The sequence below is a fragment of the Felis catus genome, chromosome D2 (genome assembly GCF_018350175.1).
Source record: "Felis catus isolate Fca126 chromosome D2, F.catus_Fca126_mat1.0, whole genome shotgun sequence".
NCBI lineage: Eukaryota > Metazoa > Chordata > Mammalia > Carnivora > Felidae > Felis > Felis catus.
In genome coordinates, this window is record NC_058378.1 from 36675258 (window position 1) to 36694866 (window position 19609).

Here is a 19609-nt window from a genome sequence, read left to right on the forward strand (position 1 = left end):
TACACTTCTATAAAAAAATTCCTTCCAAAAAAGGGGAAAATAAGCCATAGGTGAAGTTCATGTGGCACCGTGCTCACAGAAGAAGGATTTTCTTGGTCACAGCTGCTATCTCCCCGTCTGCCAGTTCATCTATCTCTGCTGTGAACATCCAGAAAAATTTTGGGGTGCTACTTCCAAATTTCATTAGACCAAGTGTTTGTGAAAAGCACAGATTTAGACAAGTATTTCTTTTTAATACACCTGGTATGATGAAGATCCTCACGTCCGTGTAATTCCTGAAGATAAGTATAAGACTAGTATCCTCAATGTATTTCTAGTTTGGCATCCAGAGTTAGCTTGTGATTGTTAGAACTCTACCTTGGTCTTCTGCAAGAAAAGTGTTATTTTCTGTCAAAGTAAAGACCTGTAGTAGAATGAAGTAACCAAAGAAAAGTTGCCTGAACCTGGCGTCCCATGACCAACCTCTATCAGGCATTTTACATCTTTTCTCACAACCTCACTTTCCCTCTCAGAGGCTGAGGTCCTAAACCTTAAAATGAGAAGGTAAACGAAATCATATCTGAGGTCTCTTTTATCTTTACCATCCGTTGACTTCTCTTTTTAGGGATTCTTGGAAACATTTCTAAATCGTCTTTGCTGAGCTTCTGAGGCAAGCCTTATGTAATGAAGAAGTTCTTTTTGTGTGTTGTCTTCTAACGCAGAGGATTTCACTTATAGAAGGAAGATGCAATCATCTTTCTTGTGATTTCCCTTTCTGTATATGAAGGAGAGCCAGTGAAGATTTTATCCCCCTTAGGTCTCTTAGAATTGTTCAGTTTTAGGATTTGCAGGCCCCATCACAGTGAACTAATCTAACATCTTGATATAACATAAGGAAACTGAGGCAAAAAGCATGGCCAAGGATTTATTAGCTATAGAACCAGGAATAGGATTTCTGCCTTCATCCCTAATTCAATGTTCCTTTGACCATCACCATGCTACCTTCTACTTCCCAGAATCATGAAAATGGTACAAGGTTCCTTGGACCTGAACTGAGTTCAGCTAAGGCAGTTATGTACATTTCTAATGTAATAACTCAACCTGTCAGGCATATAGTTGTTTGGTTTAAGGGTTTTTCTCTTTTGCATTCTCTTACAAATTCCCTTTTCAAAATGCTTACAGCTGAAGCTGGATAGCGTGTAGCCTTCCACTGATGGTCCATTGCCCACCCCCAACCCCTGGATCACATCTGTGGCTGATGGCTCGGTACTCTGAGTGAGAGCTTGGCTCCTGTCTGGAATGTGCAGTTTTATTTCAGTACTTTGCTGACTGCATTGTACTAGTTAGCTTTTTGGGATTCTGAGGCAGCAAACACACGGGGCCATGATATTTGTAATAGCTAGTATTATATTGAGAAAAACTAAGGGAACTTAACAGAAGAAACCTTTTCAATATCACTTTGCTAACTGTCAGTACAGTGTAGCACAGAGTTTCAAGCGTTTTATCCACACTTAGGTTTCAACCACAGCTTTTGCTTCTTCTAGACATGGCAGATGGAATTTTTCATATACGTCTCACTATCAGCTATCTAGATTTTAACTTGCCATGGGTCGTAAGGTGATATTTTGGCATTTTACAGGCTGTCTTCATCGGATGCCAGAATATTTGAAATCTTTTGGAATAGAGAAGTGATTTTTTGCTGTGAGAGCTTGGAAATTAAAATCAGCCAATTTAAACTTATTCTTTTTCGGTTTATATTATTTTTTTCTCTTGGTTTTTATCTCATTAAACATCTTTTTGATTACATTGTGGTTGCTAATTATCTGGAAAGCACAGGAAAATAACAGGCTTCAGTTAAGCCCGACTTTGAGGAAAGCAGCATAAATCCTCTTGCTTGGTTGAGAGTCCTCTGTCTGTGACTGGCCTTGTTGGATGACTTTAATCTCAGGAGAGGGAGGGATCCATTGGGGGTGGGCTGATGGACATTGGACGTCTTCTGCTGGGAGGGAATAAAGCCCAGATAGAAGGCTGAGCTTTATCTAACAGGAGTGCAGAATTGATAGTGACTTCTCAGGTCTCTGGTTCCCTGTTCCATGAAAGCAAAGCTTTGTTCACCTACTCTCTGAGCAGTTTGCCTTTGCCTTCCCTCTGTGGCGAAATGCGGGCATTATGGAACAGGAAGTTGGGGGGTGAGCTTTTCTGTGGTAGAGATCACCTCCATCAAATCTGAACCTAATCTAAAGTCCTGCTGTCTCAGAAGACAATTACTTTCATCTCTCTATTTCAAGCCTTCTTTCTCCTCAGCTCAGCCCAGCAAATGAGTACAAAGTGCTTGCTCAGAACAAAGCTGAAAGAGGAGATACTATTTGACAGGAATTGCAAGAGCTGGTAAAAGTGAGAAATGAGGGGCGCCTAGGTGGCTCAGTCAGTTAAGCATCCGACTCTTGATTTCAGCTCAGGTCATGATCTTGCGGTTGGTGAGTTCGAGCCCCACAGTGGGCTCTGTGATGACAGTGCAGAGCCTGCTTGGGATTATCTCTCTCTTCCCCTCCCCCACTCTTACGCTCTCTCTCAAAATAAATAAATAAACTTAGGGGGAAAAAAGTGAGAAATGAGAGCTGGACTTGGGCCCTGGTCTGAGTTCAGGATGGATGTGGAGTGGTAACAGTTCTCAAGGAACAAGAGAATTTGAGACTGGATGCAAACTCCATGTTTTGTTGTTGTTGTTGTTGTTGTTGTTTGCTTTTGTTTGTTTTGAGTGGCAAAAATTAGTTTTCTGAGTGGCTTATTCAAAGACCTATAGCTCAGCATGTTTAGGAGGCCTTTCTATTCCATCTGGCACTTTCTATTCTGTTTGGTCCATTCTTTAACACAAGAATATGTATACTGAAGCTTGGGTGTGTTTACTCATCTAGCCACCCGTGGATTTACATTGCTGTCATCTCAGACCTCACCTCATCACATGTTGAAGGAGAATGGAAGGACCTATTAGAGACTCAATCTTCAGAATCCAAGATGGTGCAATAATATTAACCAAAGGTCAAACTCTATAAAAAGCTGAGATCAGGAAGAAAGAGAAAGGAAAAAAATGATGAGTATGTCTGCTTAGGTATGTGTATACACATAAAAATATATATTAGTGTATATTAATATGCTATATGTGTGTGTATACATGTATGTACATAATATATGCATATGTATATACATATGCATAAGATATACATATGTATATCTCCTCATCCTGTGTGTGAATGGTGTACCTACTAAGGCCAAAGCACAGTACAAAACCCTATGGAAAGTGCTTTGTGGAATAAGGCACAAGGCCTCTTCTCAAGGAACCTAGGTGGGGATGCGGTAATCTAAACCCACTCCCTAGTCCAGAAGTGCCTTTCTCCATGATTTGGTAGGTCACCTAGGGTAAGTTACCTCTGAATTTCATGAGCAATCAAGAACACAATATGCACTGAGTGCCACAACGTTTGCTGTGATCCATTTTTCTCTTTTCTCCTGAAAAGCAGTGATAGTATTTCCAGCTGTATCACCTGCCTTTAGAAAAGGTCTCTGCTGGTACCTACCCAGCATGGTCCCTCCTGCTTCAGGATCTTGGCAAGAGTAGGTTCTGATTCTGAAGCACTCACATTCTTCATGGCTATGACACCCCTCAGAGGTCTGTGTGCTTCTGACCACACAGATGCAGGTCATGACGGATGTTTATTTGTCTGTTTCCAAACTCAGGACACATGTAGAGCAGTAAATCCTTCATTTGCCAAAGTTAATCACAGCCATGGTGTAGCTTACATTGTTCCAACTGCCCGTTGGGAAAGCCTTGAAAATATAGATGGGATTTGTCCTCCAGGAAATAAGTTCAACAAAACAGACTAGTGAGACTCCACAGAGGGAGAATTTGAGTCAGGGTCCCTCCTTGGATAATATCTTATTCCAGTCCTGTCAAGGACCAAATTGAAGACTTGCTTACATTCCCAAGGACAGACTAGTGACAACTTGGAGCGGAGGGAAGCAATGAAAGGTTCTGCTTGCTTTCACATTAAACATCTTAAAAAATAAAGTACAGACAAAAATAAAATGAATATTACTCATGTTCCCACCGTGAATATGAAAAAGTGTTAACATTTTATCATATTCACTTCAGATAATATTTATTATTGAGAAATAAAATATGTAGAAAAAAAATGAAGTCTCTCACATTCTTCTCCCTGGTTCCATTCCCCCCATAATTCTCCTCAAAAGCAAACACTGATATTTTAGTGTGTACCCAGTCCATTATACTGTATATGTGTGCATGTGTGTATGTATATGTATGTATATATGTGTGCATATATATGTATATATGTGCATATGTACATATACATAATATATACATATATGTATATACATATATCATATGTATATACATGTATATACATATATATGCATATATCATATGTATATACATGTATATACATATATATACATATATACATCCACAGACAATATTGAGCATTGTTTTAGTATTAAAGATTATTTCTGTATCTCTTCACAAGCTATTTTTATTTGATCAACACTGTGTTTTTGAGAACTGTACATTTTGATGTGTATACAGTTTGTTCATTTTAACTGTTGTGCAGTATTCAACATTTATTGATGCATTCTTGTACACTCACTTCCAAAGTTTTGCTCTTGTGACAAAGATGTAAGGCGTGTGTGTACATGCACATACATGCATATATTATGTGTGTGTGTGTATACACATACATACATACATACATACATACATACATACATCCTATGGCAGAAATGTGTGAGGTCTTACATTTGATTGTCTTGGCTTTTGTTTTTTAAGGTTATATACCTAAAATTAGTATTTTTACAACTATCTTATTATATTTTTCCAAATTGCTTTCCAAAGTGGCTACAGTCATTTCCATCCCAGAATGTTTTGAGAGTTCTTGTTTTTCTTCCGTCTTTTCCAACGCTTAGTGTTTCCAGACTTTTTTTTTTTGCCAATATACATACCTCCTGTTATTTTCCTTCTTAATTATTTCTGTGTTCTTGATTTCTTAATGATTCATATAAATCAACAAAAGGCAATCCTTTAAAAGAGTAATGAAATATATAAACACATATTTCATGTGAAATGAAACACATGAAATATGTGTTTATATATTTCATTACTCTTTTAAAGGGTTGCCTTTTGTTGATTTACTTTTTTCTTTTTCTTTTTTTTTTTTTTTTAATTTTTTTTCAACGTTTATTTATTTTTGGGACAGAGAGAGACAGAGCATGAACAGGGGAGGGGCAGAGAGAGAGGGAGACACAGAATCGGAAACAGTCTCCAGGCTATGAGCCATCAGCCCAGAGCCTGACGCGGGGCTCGAACTCCCGGACCGCGAGATCGTGACCTGGCTGAAGTCGGACGCTTAACCGACTGTGCCACCCAGGCGCCCCTCTTTTTCTTTTTTTTAATGTTTATCTTAAGAGAGAGAAAGAGACAGTGAGCAGGGGAGGGAGGGAGGGAGGGAGGGAGAGAGCGAGAGAGAGAGAGAGAGAGAGAGAGAGAGAGAGAGAGAGACAGTCAGAGAATCCTAAGCAGACTCCGTGCTCAGCATAGAGCCCAATGCAGGGCTCAATCCCAGGACCATGAGATCATGACCTGAGCCAAACTCGAGAGTTAGACGCTTAACCAACTGAGCCACCCAAGCGCCCATATTTTTCTACTTTTCTAGTTCATTCAGTTTGGCTCTTGCTGCTTTCCTTTTACTTTCTGTGGGTTTACTCAGTTATTTTCCTGCATGCAGTGAGCTTACTTATTTTCGGTCTTTTAAATTTAAAATAAATTCATTTTTATCTACCTGTCTCTCCCTAAGTACTGCTGTAGCTGCGTCCCAAAAGTTTTGCAGCAAATCTTTGACCTTTGTAAGTCTAGGTATTTTGTAATTTACATTGCAATTTCCTCTCTGTCCAGTAATCATTTAGGCATTTGCTTTTTTGGGGGGGGGTGGGGCTCTAAATTGTCATGTGTTTCCTGTCTTTTTATTATTGATTTCTAGTATATTGGCATGTACTCACAAATATTCTTTGAACATTTTGGAGGGTTCAGTTGAACGCTAGCACCTGGCACATTTTTGTCACTGTATGATGTATGCTAAAAACAAATGTGCATTTTTTTGTTTTCTTCAGCTCCCAGACTTGCTTCTTTCATAGTGTTTCTCACCTTGTGAAATGATGACACTCTTCTTTTTTTTTTTTTTTTTTTTATCCCTTGGGTCAAAAACCTCAGAATCATCTTTAACTCCTTACTTTTTCTCACACCAGTGTACAATTTATCTATGTATCCAGTTGGCTTTGCCTTCGAATTATAGCTTACATCTGGCTGTTAGAACCACTTCCATAGCCACACCACAACTACTGTCTGCCTACTGCGGCCAGCACTGCTTCCGTGCAGGTAAACACTTCTGTCATTGTTCAACAGCAGTGACAATGGTCCTTTAAATATGTGAATGAAATCATGTTATTCCTCTGCTCAAAAGCTGCCAAAGTCTTCCCATTTCTTTCAGAGTAAAATCTACAGTCTCTGTCATGGCCTTCAAGGTACCCCATGATCTAGTTCCCTGTTACCTCTCTGATCCTATTTTCAGGTAGTCTTTTCCTCCCTTTCTTTGGGACACTTGATGCTGCCTCAGGGCCTTTGCACATCTGCCATATTCTCACTGCCTGACATTTACATGTATTGCTACCCTACTTCATTCAAGTCTCTATTCAAAGGTCTTATCAGAAATGTCTTTCCTGACTACCCTATCTCAGATAGCACCCCAAAATATCCTCATTCTGCCATCATTTTTTCCTTTTTATCTGACTTTTTCTTCCCTTACTGGAATGGAAACTTCATAAAAGCAGAGATTTTGACTTTTTTATTTATTACCGTACCTCAGGACCTGTAATAGTAAGCCTCAGTAAAAATCAACTAAATATTTGGGTGAAAATCTCTATTACTTGGGATGGGAATTCTTTAGAAATTTTTTTTATGTCAAGATTGCTAATAGTGCTGCTTACTCTTCTACATTTAAGTTCTTCCTAATGTTTTGTAACCATATCTATGTGTTTCCCACAAGGCTGTTCTATTAGGTTAAGCTTGTAACTTGGCAATTCCAAAATCTGAGCAGGTTGACACAATAGAAGTCTTCTGCAAAGTCGTCTGTGTCTTCTGTGACTCTCTAGGCATCTGCCATCCATATGCTTACCCACAGACCTGGGCTATTTTCATGTCAAGGAAAGGCAGCTCCAGGAATAGAGTCCACAGAAAACATACCCATTTTTTATGCTTGCCTGGGAAGTGACACACAGCCAATTGGCCAGACTTATTTTGCCATTTTATTGTAATATGTCCAGGTACATATTTCTCTGTATTATGCTTAGCAGTTGGTATGTGCTGTAAGTCTGAGAGCTTAGGCCTTTCTTCACTTTTGGAAAAGTTCTCCATTATTATCTCTTTCCATTGTTTTTCAATATTCCCTCTCAAATTCTAGAAATCTTATGAGGTATAGGTTGAAGACTCCATACTTGTTGTTTCTCTTTCCTGTTTTTTATTTTGTTTTGTTTTGTTTTGTTTTACCTCATTATGTCTTTGTGCTGTGCTTAGAAGGAATCCTCAGTACTATCTTCCAATTTACCAATTTTCCCTTGAACTGTAGAAACTCCTAGGTTTATTCCATCTGTGGAGTTTTCAAATTTCAGTTACATTGTTTCTATCCTCTAATTTCTTTTTAAATTTTTATTTATTTTTTAATGCTTACTTATTTTTGAGAGAGAGAGAGAGAGAGAGAGAGAGAGAGAGAGAGAGAGAGAGAGAAAATGAATAGGATAGGGGCAGAGAGAGGGAGACACAGAATCCGAAGCAGCCTCCAGGCTCTGAGCTGTCAGCACAGAGCCAGACACGGGGCTTGAACCCATGAGCTGTGAGATCATGACCTGAGCCAAAGTTGGATGATTAACCAACTGAGCCACCTGGGCACCCCTCTGTCCTATAATTTGTAAGTGTTTATTTTATGACTTATTTTCTCAACTTACATCTTCCTTATTTTAATACTTTTTATTTTAAGATATATTTTCTCTTTATATCTTTATTTGAAGCTTATTCAGAGACTACTGTGTGCATTTTTAAATTATGAAGTATAACTTACATGCAGTGTTATGAGTTTCAGGTATACACCGTAATGATTTGACAATCTTATACATTACTCAATACTTGCAGCATTATTTGCAATAGTCAAGGTGTTGAAGCAACCTGTGTCCATCAGTAGATGAATGGATGAAGAAAATGTGGCGTGTGTGTGTGTGTGTGTGTGTGTGTAATGAAATATTGCTCAGCCATAAAAATGAATGAAATCTTATCATTTGTGAAAACATGGATGGACCTAGAGGATATTATGTGCAGTTTTTTGAGGCGTTAAATCATCCTCTCATTGATTTTGTTGGAATATCTTCTTGGTCCTGTTTTTCCCTACTGGTTTTGACTTTTAGTTTTCTGTCTGATCTAGAGTAGAAGTTATCTTTAAAAAAATCTTTAAACATCTCTTATACTTTGCTAATTTGCAGTAGCTGCCACGTGGCTCTCTCAGAATCCCAGCCCCCTAATAAGTCATGGTGTTGGGGACAATGTAAATCTAGTACTTACCAGCTCATAGCCTATCTGATTTGTGACTTGCTTTGCTCCATCTTGTCTCATATACTTGGTTTGATGCAATCCACAGCCCCCTATTTCTTAGTACTTTTCCCGTATAGGTTGGGAGACCCTAGCAGATCCCAGTTTTATGCTGTGAGTCTCGCTTGTGATCCTCATTCCATTCAGAGTTTGGTCCTTAATAAACTTCTTATTATCTTTGTCTATTTCTGTACCTAGAATTCAACAATAACATAGGTCCAGCATTTGCTGCTTGCTATCTGTTTCAGTACGTTTCTGGTGTATAGAGATATTACCTTGTATTTGGTATAGATACAACTTTTAATTTTTGAAAAGTCAATTAAAATCACTTTTCTGTGATATTTCAAGGAAGAGGCTTTGAATATGTAAATCCACAGTGCCATATTGGCAAGAGATCTTTTACATTTAATTTAAAAAATTTATTTTGATTTTTAGGATAATTCATGCTTATTATCATAGTTTTGGAAATTATAGAAAAGTGTCTAGAAAATATTTAAGTAACCAGTAATACAACCACGCAGAAATAATTATAGTTATCATTTCAGTGTGTTGTCTATTTATGTTTTTGCTTTTCACTAAATGGGATTCGTACTATATATTCAGTTTTATATCATTCTCTCTTATTCCAGACATTATAGGGTGTATTTGCCATGTTATTAAATAATCTTCAAAAGTATTTTTTTAACAGCTCCTTAATGTCCCAACATATGGAGGTACTATAAAAACATAAATCATCAAAAATGTTAATATCTCTCATAGCATAAATTAACATGTAATTACTGAGTAAAAGAGTATGAATGTTTTTAAGGTACTTGATACATAGTGAAGCATTTTTATCTAAATATGGCATTTCCAGTTTACATTCCAATGGGAGCGTAACCATTCTCTAGCCATTATTTCTCCAACTTTATCAGTTTGAGAGATGGAAAATTCTGCTTATATGTTTGTGCTTTCAAAAATTCCTATATCTGTTTAGACATTTCTATTTTAATTTCTACTTTAAATTTTTTAATTTATTTTAAATAAGACTCTAGGTTTCTCTTTCTCCCTCTCTCTCTCCCTGCCCCCTCCCTTTTTGGTTTCCCAGGAGAACCACTTTTAATATTTTCTGCTTTTCATAATTTCTACTTATTTGTTGTTTTTCCTCCTTCAGCCTCTTGTTGTATATATTCTTTTCCTTTTGGCTCCTTAGACTGATTGTTTAATTAATTCATCTTAGTTATCTCCTGTTTATTCATAGCCTTACATGTTTTATTATGGCTATATCTATAAGCTTGACATGAATACACTTATTTTCATTATTTCCAAAGTAGGTTGCAATTGTAATTTTACTTACTCCTTGATCCAATTATTTTAGGAAATTTTCTATTTTATTTCAACTTTGCTAAAATTTTTTATTGTAATTCTAGTTGTATAGTATTGATGTTTGAGAATATATTTTTTTCTTTAAAACCTTATCAAACATATTGAGCAAACAGTCAAATTTTAATATGCCCCTTGGATGTTAGAAAAGAACCTATGTTTTATTTTTGAATGGTATAAGGGTATGTGTGTGTATGTAAGTTTATGTGTTTACTCACATTTATGTTAGTTGAAAGTGTCATTCATTTTAATATTTGTTTGATCTGTCATAGGAAGACAATTGTATGATGTTTCTCAGCTTGTTATTTCTGGTAATTTTTGGAGTATATATTTCGGTGTTTGATGATTATATCATCTACCACATAAGTTACGTGTCCATTATATCTTCGTTGCATTGGGTTTCTTTCATCGGCACAAAATTATTCTCTTCTTTACCCAGGCTATTGCTTTCTGCTTTGAATGTTGTTGCTGTTACTGCCTTCTGAAAGATTTTTTCATATACTATTATTTCCATTTTTAAACCATTTAAAAATTTCATTGAAATATTTTCAGTGATCTGTATATATTTAATTTTCTAACACAAATTATTACAAAAATGTATGGCACTTAAATCCATTGCTATAACATATATTTGGGCTTAATTTTATCACCTTTTCTAAAGCATTCTTGCTTTTTTCCTTTTTATTCTTGACTTTGTTTTTATCTTATGTAGACATTTGTAAGATTGAAATCCTTTCATTGATTTTACTAGTGGTGATTCCTTTGTTTATCAAAAGCATATTGTGTTTGTCTATCCAACTCAAGAACAAGTTCCTAATGAGGAATTTAAGTTATCGGGCTTAACCTGACTTTCTCCTTTTCTGTATTTACCAGTTACTCCTTTTATGTGGCATTATGATATTAACATTTTATCATGAAGTTCTGATCTGTTTTACATATACAACATCCTTTCAGACTTTGAATTTAATTGTGTGCCCATGTGACAATTCATCATATTTGATCCTAAAAATTAATTGGTTTCAAAGTTCTTTGCCATTTCTTTTATATTTTAAGTGTTAGAGTCTTGAGTTCTTGATTTCTCTTTATCAGTTGACAGGTATTCATTTTTTTAATGCTTTCTCAGGAAGGGAACATGAATGATTTATCTTTCATGATTTTAAGCTTAGCAAAATGTCTTTCTGCCAACTTTTCACATGAACAACTTGGATATAAATCTCTCAGGTTACAAACTTTTCCAATCACTACTTTGTACAAATTGTTTCATTGTCTTCTGACATTTGATTTTGCAAAGAAGGGTAAGGCTACCTTATATTTACTACTTTAGAGATAAACTTTTATTCCTCTTTTAATTTTTGTATGATTTTTAATTTACCATTGAAATTTAAAATCAAATGAAACTTCTTTGATATTTCTGGTCATTTAAAAATTTATTTGATTCTTCCTAAGCCCTTTTACTTATAAGTATTTATACTAGATCTTTGATGATAAATTCTCTGCTGTTTGGATTTCCACCTCAGTAACACCTCTCTTTACTTAGATCTAAATTGTCTTCCATGTCTTTCATCTTCTCTTTATTTCTTTTTCTCCTTTAAATATTGGGAGATATTTTCAAAAATTTTCCCTACATTGTTCATTTAATTTTTTACAGTGTTGCTTCCTTTTTACTCCCTTTAATATGGATTTTCATTTTACCATTGTGTTTTGGGTTTCCTTAGCTATTTTCTTAATCCAGCCAGCTTCCTTATCATCTCTGTGTCCATTGGCAAACAAGCTCTCTTTTGGCACTCTGATCCCTTTTAACAGAGTGAGTGTTTTTTATGTATTTTTGAAGATGGCAAATAGATGTGTTCTAAATCTTTTTTTCTGTCTCACATAGGAATTAATTTTCAAGTGTATCATCTTTATCCAGATCAGTAGGGAAGGTTTCCTTTCTGAAGTATTATTTTTGTCTTTTTATAGACTCCATGGTGGCAGATGTAAATATGTATCTCTATACACTCATCTTTGAATAGGACTACTTCTAGCCTAGTGCCTACAGGCAGGCTTTGTGGATTATTCTTTGCTTCTGTCCCACCGAATTTGATAGGAGTCTAATCCTGAAGTTTGAAGTCATGCCACTTAATTTGGGACGTGGAGGAGGAAGCATTCATCAGTGTGAATCTTCTGAATTGAGTTTTGTATACTTTCAGTGACAATTGAATATTTTGAATAAGCCAGAGACTCAGACTTGTCTGTTTTTCTTTGAAGAGTGCCACATGCAGATTATGTTCATCCATAGATTCTCCTCCCAGTACTCTGTCGTTACCCATTGTAGAGTTTTTATGCAGAGGGATAATCTATCTTCAAAATATACCTCTATTTTCTTTATTATTTGATTAAGGAGGTATAATATGGCTGGATATAGAGAGGGAAACTGAAGAAACTGGAAATAAAGATTAAGATTCTAGCCCTGTACAACTCAGAGGTCACTTTTCAGCTGGGTCATCAAAGTGGTGATAGAATGGGTGGTGTCTTTTGAAATGACTTAAACCAGCTGGTTTGCCTATATCCTACATTCTTATTCCACTCCTTCAAATATACATAAGTGTGGAGTAGCATTCAGTTTAGATACAGAATATAGTAAATGGTAAGAAGCACTGAGGTTCTGGGTCAGGACCTCAAGGTCATCTGATTGTAGAGGGGTTGTGAGGAGGCCACATGGGCCCCAGACCACTTAACTCTTTTTTAAACAAAAGAAATAATCACCTACCTGTTTCTGCTGCCCCTAAAATGTTTGAAAGTCACTGAAATATTATACAGTTAGAACTTGTCTGCTCCAACTCCTTTAATAGGCAGATGATGTGAAATGTCAGAGCACTGAATAACAAAAGATGTCAGGCAGGTAAATATAAGAACAGAGAGCAGGCAGAGAGTGCATGCAGAGGTATTTGGTAGAAGATCTAAAAGAAAGTCAGTACAGTTGGAGTATAGTATGCTAGCAGGAAAGTAGTGTGAGACAACAATGGGGGGAGATGCAGGGTCCCAAAAAGAAAACACCTTTTTAAATGAGGGTAAGGAGTTTGGATTTAATTAAAATTTTATAAGAAGACCCAAGGAGAGGGAGGTTTAAACAGGTAAGAAACATAATTTGATGAGTTAGCAACAAAGGTTTCATGTTTTGTTTCACTCACTTAACAATTCATTCATTCATCCATTTATCCATATTTTCTTTCATTAGCTGAATAAACACATATTTATCAAATAGCCACTAAGTTTTAGGCACTATCATGGGGTTCTATGTTAGGATTCCCAGTTCCTAGTATGGGAATCCTGGTATTTTTTTTATTATTTAAAAAAATTTTTTTTCACATTTATTCATTTTTGAGAGATAGAGACAGAGCATGAGTGGGGGAGGGGCAGAGAGAGAGGGAGACACAGAATCAGAAGCAGGCTCCAGGCTCTGAGCTGTCAGCACAGAGCCCGGCGCAGGGCTCAAACTCATGAACTTCGAGATCATGACCTGAGCTGAAGTCAGATGCTCAACTGACTGAGCCACCCAGGCACCCCTGGAATCCTGGTATTTTTATTATGCCCTGTAACTTCTCTAGACAGTGTGCTTTGTGTGAGCAGGGTTTGTTTTGGACTTTATACAAAATATTTAAATATCTTGTTCCTTTATGGTGGTCCTTGAGTAAGATGGTAATTAATGATATTAATATTAATAACATGTAATCTTACATTATGCCCACTTAAAGTTCTCTGCGGTAGGGGAGGAATGTTTCTAAAAATATAGTTAAAAGGGATAGCCATCATCAGTGACCAGGCTTCCCCACTGGTCAGAGACCTGTAATGTCTTTGTAGGACTGATCAGTCAGTTAGACACATTGAATCTTTCAATCAGGCTAAATCAGCTGCCTTTTCTTATACACAGATTTGTTGGGACTCTGCCATGCCAGATTTGGTAATGCTGACATAGAATAGTTAAGATTTGTCTCTTTAGTTGTCAACTAAAGAGTTTCTTGTATATGTTTTGTTTAGTGAAGTCTCAGAGCTAAAGTATATATGAGAGGAGAGCCCCACACCCTCCACCCCTGTTGTGGTTTTCACAACATACACAATCTTTCCCTAACATATATTCCCAAGATTTTCAACAGTGGAACATCTGTTTTACTTTGAGGTAGCTATGATAAGCATCTGCTTAGAGGAATGATTTGAACAAAACCAGGGCACATTTGTTTGCCATGTTATGGATTATCTAGTCTTACATTGTTTATGAATAAATCATACAGGATGGATAAACTGGTAACCACAACAGCATGTTTTATACTAGGTTTAAAACATAAATTTATGCATTTGTAATTTTTTTTCCTGTAAAAACTAAAAAATTTATGTCTTAAATAGAAGATAGCATGGGTTCTGACCATAGCTCAGCAGCTGGGTGCAGATTCCAGAAATTTCTTTAGTAAATTAGAACCCAACTGGCTGATTGAGGGTCCTAGTGTTCACAACTGACATTCAATGCGTTAAGCATAAGTGAGTCAAAGATAAAAATACAATATTGTATGAGAAGAAAGTAGTACACACACCTTTGCATAATACATAATACTTTTTCCTCAAAACTCATTTTAAAAATAAGATATGTAATGGAGGTTCACAAAGGTTCAGGGACTTCTTAAAGTCACACAGGCAATTAGTAACAATCTGAACTGAAAATCACATCTTCCTATTTATATTCTAGTATTCTTGGCTGTCCAAAAACTGCTTAATTGATCCTTTATTTTGAAACTCCATTCACAGGCTGTCAATGACATTTACTATAAAGCTAGATCCATAAAAGCATCCATTTTGAATTATTTGGTTTGTTGTACATATCAATTCTTAGGATAAATCAGGTGTAAGATGTTGGAGAAACATATACAAAAGATTGATGGTTGGGTTATTTCATTAAGGAATCTGATCTCCATTAGCCTAGTGAATGACAAGATTGTTCTAGAGAAGAGCCATTCCTTATTTTGCTTTCATTGTTAAAGAAGCAATGTCTTTATTGTGTATTTTCCTGTTGTTTAACACAGACCCCCACAAAGGGTAGGTTTTGGTCACTCTGAGGGTGCATTACTTTTTGTCCCAACCTGGCCATCCTAAATCAGCAAACAAACTGAAAACTAGAAATAGTGAATAATCATTAGGGAAAAAAAAACCTGTGTGTTCCTTTAAGCATAAAGGAAAAAAAAATGACACAGTAAGACTTTTGGGTGATTTTGGTCTGTATTCACTCAGCTAGAGGCAAGCTGTTCTCATCTCCCATGACTTTGGCTTCTCTTTCATTTGTATTTTCCATTTCCTTTCCCTGGGCCAGATGTGTGGATTTCCTTGTTATGCCCAAAGACGGAGAAGACTTTTGTGGAAACTGCCAGGACTATTTGTAATCTCCTGGCTTTGCAGAGATCTCAGACGCTGAGAAGAACAAATTCTGATGTTTCACAGCCACAGGAAGAGGGTTCGAGATGTTGAGAGAGGGACAATTTGGGTGGAGTTTTCACATATGTTTCTCCTTCATAGAGAATCCAGGGCGGGGATCTGGTATAGCTGAGGCCAAGTTGTGTTTCTGCCCTTTTTTCCTTGTGGCTTGGGAGAGCAGCCACGAGGAGTGCACAGTTTTAGTTTGGACCATGACTTCCTCATCCTGCAATGCCAGAATTGGAAAGGGCCTTAAAGGTCACATTGCCCAGCCTCCCATCAAAATCATTTTTAGATGAAGTCTGCAGAAAGAGTGATTTTTTTCATACAAAAACTGGTGTCCTAGAATCTAAAACTACTTGCTGCCCTTTGACACATCTCTGGCCATCCAGAATTGGTGAATATTATAGAACTGGGGTAAGAGATAGTGTCAAAGAACCTTAGCCTAGATTCTCATCCAGTATGAAAATTCCTTGATTATAAATGGAAAACAGAAGACATATTGGCAATATCATATTGATATGAAATTATGTTCTTAAAATCGTCTTAAAATGCTGTTTAACCCTAGGACCCTAATAGGTGAATCCCACAGTCTGCTAGCCACCTCTTCCTACAAAGTCCCAAGATAGATTTATGCAGAAAAACTGAAACAAGATGGGATAAGACTTCAATACTAGCCAGGAACTTTAGCATCATGCCCCAATAAAAACATTAATGTGGGGTAGTATGGATTCTGCAGATGACTCCTTTCTGTTAGCCATTGTAGGCCGATGTAAGGGTCTTTGGTGGAACAAAAGGGGACCAAAAGGTCTAAACCCTCTAGTCCGCTCCAGACTCAAAATCAAGTTGTAAATCTTACCTCTCTGCTGTGAGAAAAGGACTCACACACCACACTGCATCAGATGAAAGCACAAGAATGTGAGTGTGTAGTCCTCTGTCTGGCATGACTGCATGGGAGATGAGGCAGGCATATCTTTGGGGACCATCTTATGCGGATATGGAGGGGAGGAGAAAGCCCTTGAAAAGTGGAAGGAAGTGTTCCATGTGATGTACCTTCTTACCGTGGCTGTGCAGAAGAGTATGGCAGAAAGAAATCTAGAAGGACCACATTAACATGTATAGTCCAGTGACTCCAGCTACATGCGCCATACTGAAGAAAAAGGTTTCTGATCTGGCCAATCATGCTAACATTCCTCCTCTCTCCCCTTCATGTTGAAGGGGTCAAGAAAGGCATGAGTATCCTCAGAGACTACATCCTTGCACAGCATCACTACCCAGAAATAGCCATCCAGTCCCCACGTTGCTCCTGAGGCCATCTTACATAGGGAACAATAGCCGGATTCAATCCCAGTCTTATAGTTTGGGCATGGATCTAGCTTCTATAGTGGGATGTGTTGAGGCTGTTTTCCCACTATTTTTACTTAACCTACTAAATGTATTCTGCAACAGAACATGTCCCAGCACACTGCCTCACTTTGAAGTTTTATCAAAGAGGCCAATGAGCATGCTTAGTATATGCCAGCTTCTTAGAGGAAGAAGAGGTCAGACCCTGAGCTGGATTTTCCCCTGATGCTATGAAAGCGATCAAGGAGGACACATGATGTAGTACTAGAGCCAGGTACTCATATGTCCCCTGAAAAGATATATTAGTTTAGGCCAGTGGCTAAGTAAAATGTCTATATTCTTTTAAGAGGAGTCTTGCTTTGAGGTGAGGATGTCCTCCTATTTTAATAAGGTAGCTACTTGAAAGAATGGCTCAGTTTCTTTGTGCACAGTGAAGACCTAGGGGAAGGCCTTTTGAGAAAGTTGTACTCATACCAAAAAAAGCAGCATTTTAGATGAGAATTTGAGATCTTGAAACTCTAAATAAAAAGTAGTGATCTTGTATATCCAGCCTATTCCCCCCCCCCCAATGTTCAAAGACTTTTTTCTAGGGGCGCCTGGGTGTCTCACTCAGTTAAGTGTCTGACTCTTGATTTCAGCTTGGGTCATTATCTGACAGTTCATGAGCTTGAACCCCATATCAAGCCCTGCATCAGCCTCCATGCTGACAGTACTTCTTGGGGTTCTCCCTCTCTCCCTTTCTCTCTGCCCCTCTCATCAACTTTTTCTAAATACATATATACATACACATATACTTTTTTCTAGCTCATCACCTCTTCTTCCCTTCTTTTTGATTTTTTAGTTGTCTGAAATATTCTGCAAAATTGAACTTGGGTGAAACACAAAAGCTAAGTTGAAGATAGGAAGTTGAGTTGTTTTTTAAATAGTGTTCTTAGCGATAACACTGACCTTGAACATTTTCTGCAGTTCCTTGGATGTCTGAGGATGGCCTGTCACATTTCATTGTCTCCCAGAACCATCATGACCCTGTCTGTACGATTGTTGTGGGCTTCTCTTCGCTACAGACTAAGACAGTACTTGATGTCGATCTCCCACTGGGAGGGAGGATTGAGGGGTATAGTGTTGACATTTCAAAGTTTAATCCTTTTTCTTTTTTCTGTGTCAGCCTCAGTTCAAGCCAGGTACAGTTGATGCTCAATAGTACAGTTGGTTCCATATTTGCAAATTTGCCTACTCACGAAAAATTTGTTTGTAATCCCAAAATCAATACTTGTGGCATGCTTCCATGGTCTTTCACAGACATGTACAGAGCAACAAAAAATTTGAATTGCACCATGCACATTTCCCAGCTGAGGTCAAATAAGGCCATGCTCTGCCTTCCTGTTTCACCTCTCATACTATAAACAAATGTCCTTTTCATGGTCTATGGAAGGCTGTGCTTTCACGTTTTTGTGTTTTGGTTGGTGATTTTGAGGTTTAAAATTGCCTCCAAGTTTAGTGCTGAAGTGCTGTCTAGTATTCCTACATCAAGAAAACTGTGCCGTGCCTTTTGGAGGAAATACATGTATTAGAGAAGCTTTGTTCAGGTATGAACTATAACGTGTTGGGCTGCGAATTCCATGTTAATGAACCAACAATATATTTTAAATAGATTTTCTTTAAACACACCACACATAAGATCAGGTTATATCCTGTTTGGTTGGTTAGAACATTGTGACCAGAGGCTTTCAGGAACCCAACCCTATGTTTTCCCTAAGAGCAATCGCTTGGTATTTGCTAATTCAGTATTAGCAGCAACTTTATAGAAAATAACTGCCCTAAATAATAAGAAGTGACTGTAATTGTTTAGTAAGCATTTGCTATAATAATAAAGATAAATATTATAGACCCAGTATGCCAGGAAAGGATGTGGGCATGTTATGTACTCTGTCAGCAACATGTTGTAGTAAGGGAATGGGAGAATTTTCTCCCAGCCTGGAACTTCTCTAACAAGCCAGGGAGAGATGCATCATTTTCTGGGCCATTTCACTTGGATCATAGCTTATTTTCTTTCACACCCCTCATGCTTTCCAAAAAAAATGGTTGTTTAATTAAAACAAAAAATTGGCCCTATTGTTAGGTGTACATTTGCAATCTGAGGGCCTATGGAGAGGAGCCACGCTACTCTTCAAGACAAGGGTGGGTTGTTGAACTTTATGTTAAATCTTGACATTGCAGTAAATCTCTGAACCTGTGCCAACCTGCATTGGATATTGAATACTGTTTTTATTTTCAATACTAATCAATCATAGAAAGTGCTGTTATTTTTAGTTACATACAAAGGTTTAGATGAATAAAAACAGCTATTGATAGTTTTATGCACACACAAGTTTATTGATAATTTTTTCAAATTCTGTGTGCCGATTGATGTAGCCATTACAACAGCTGTGGATGTGGGATAAAACCAATGTGACATTTTTATTTCCTGGCAGTCATACCTGGGGATAGATGGGATATGGGGAACTTTGCTCTCTTTCTCTTGGACAGGAATAATACCAGACACAATTTGGAAGACCTCTCAGATCACTGCACTGTTGAATCACTCATGTTGGAAACCCAGCTGCTGGGGGGGGGGGGGGACACATAAATCCTGAGTGTGAAGCTTCTTTGGCTACAGTTTATTTATTTTCTTTCTTTCTTTCTTTCTTTCTTTCTTTTTAAAAGGCAGTTGTTAGTAGGCACTTTATGAAACTTTCAAAATGTATTAATAACATCTGGCACTTAATGCACAGATACCAGTAAGACCACTCT

At 37.3% G+C, this 19609-nt stretch overlaps 1 protein-coding gene across 9 annotated transcripts in view; it reads left to right on the forward strand.

Annotated features, from left to right (window-relative positions):
• LRMDA (leucine rich melanocyte differentiation associated) overlaps nt 1–19609 on the forward strand; it is a 1041237-nt gene that overhangs the window by 940058 nt on the left and 81570 nt on the right. The window lies entirely within an intron of this gene.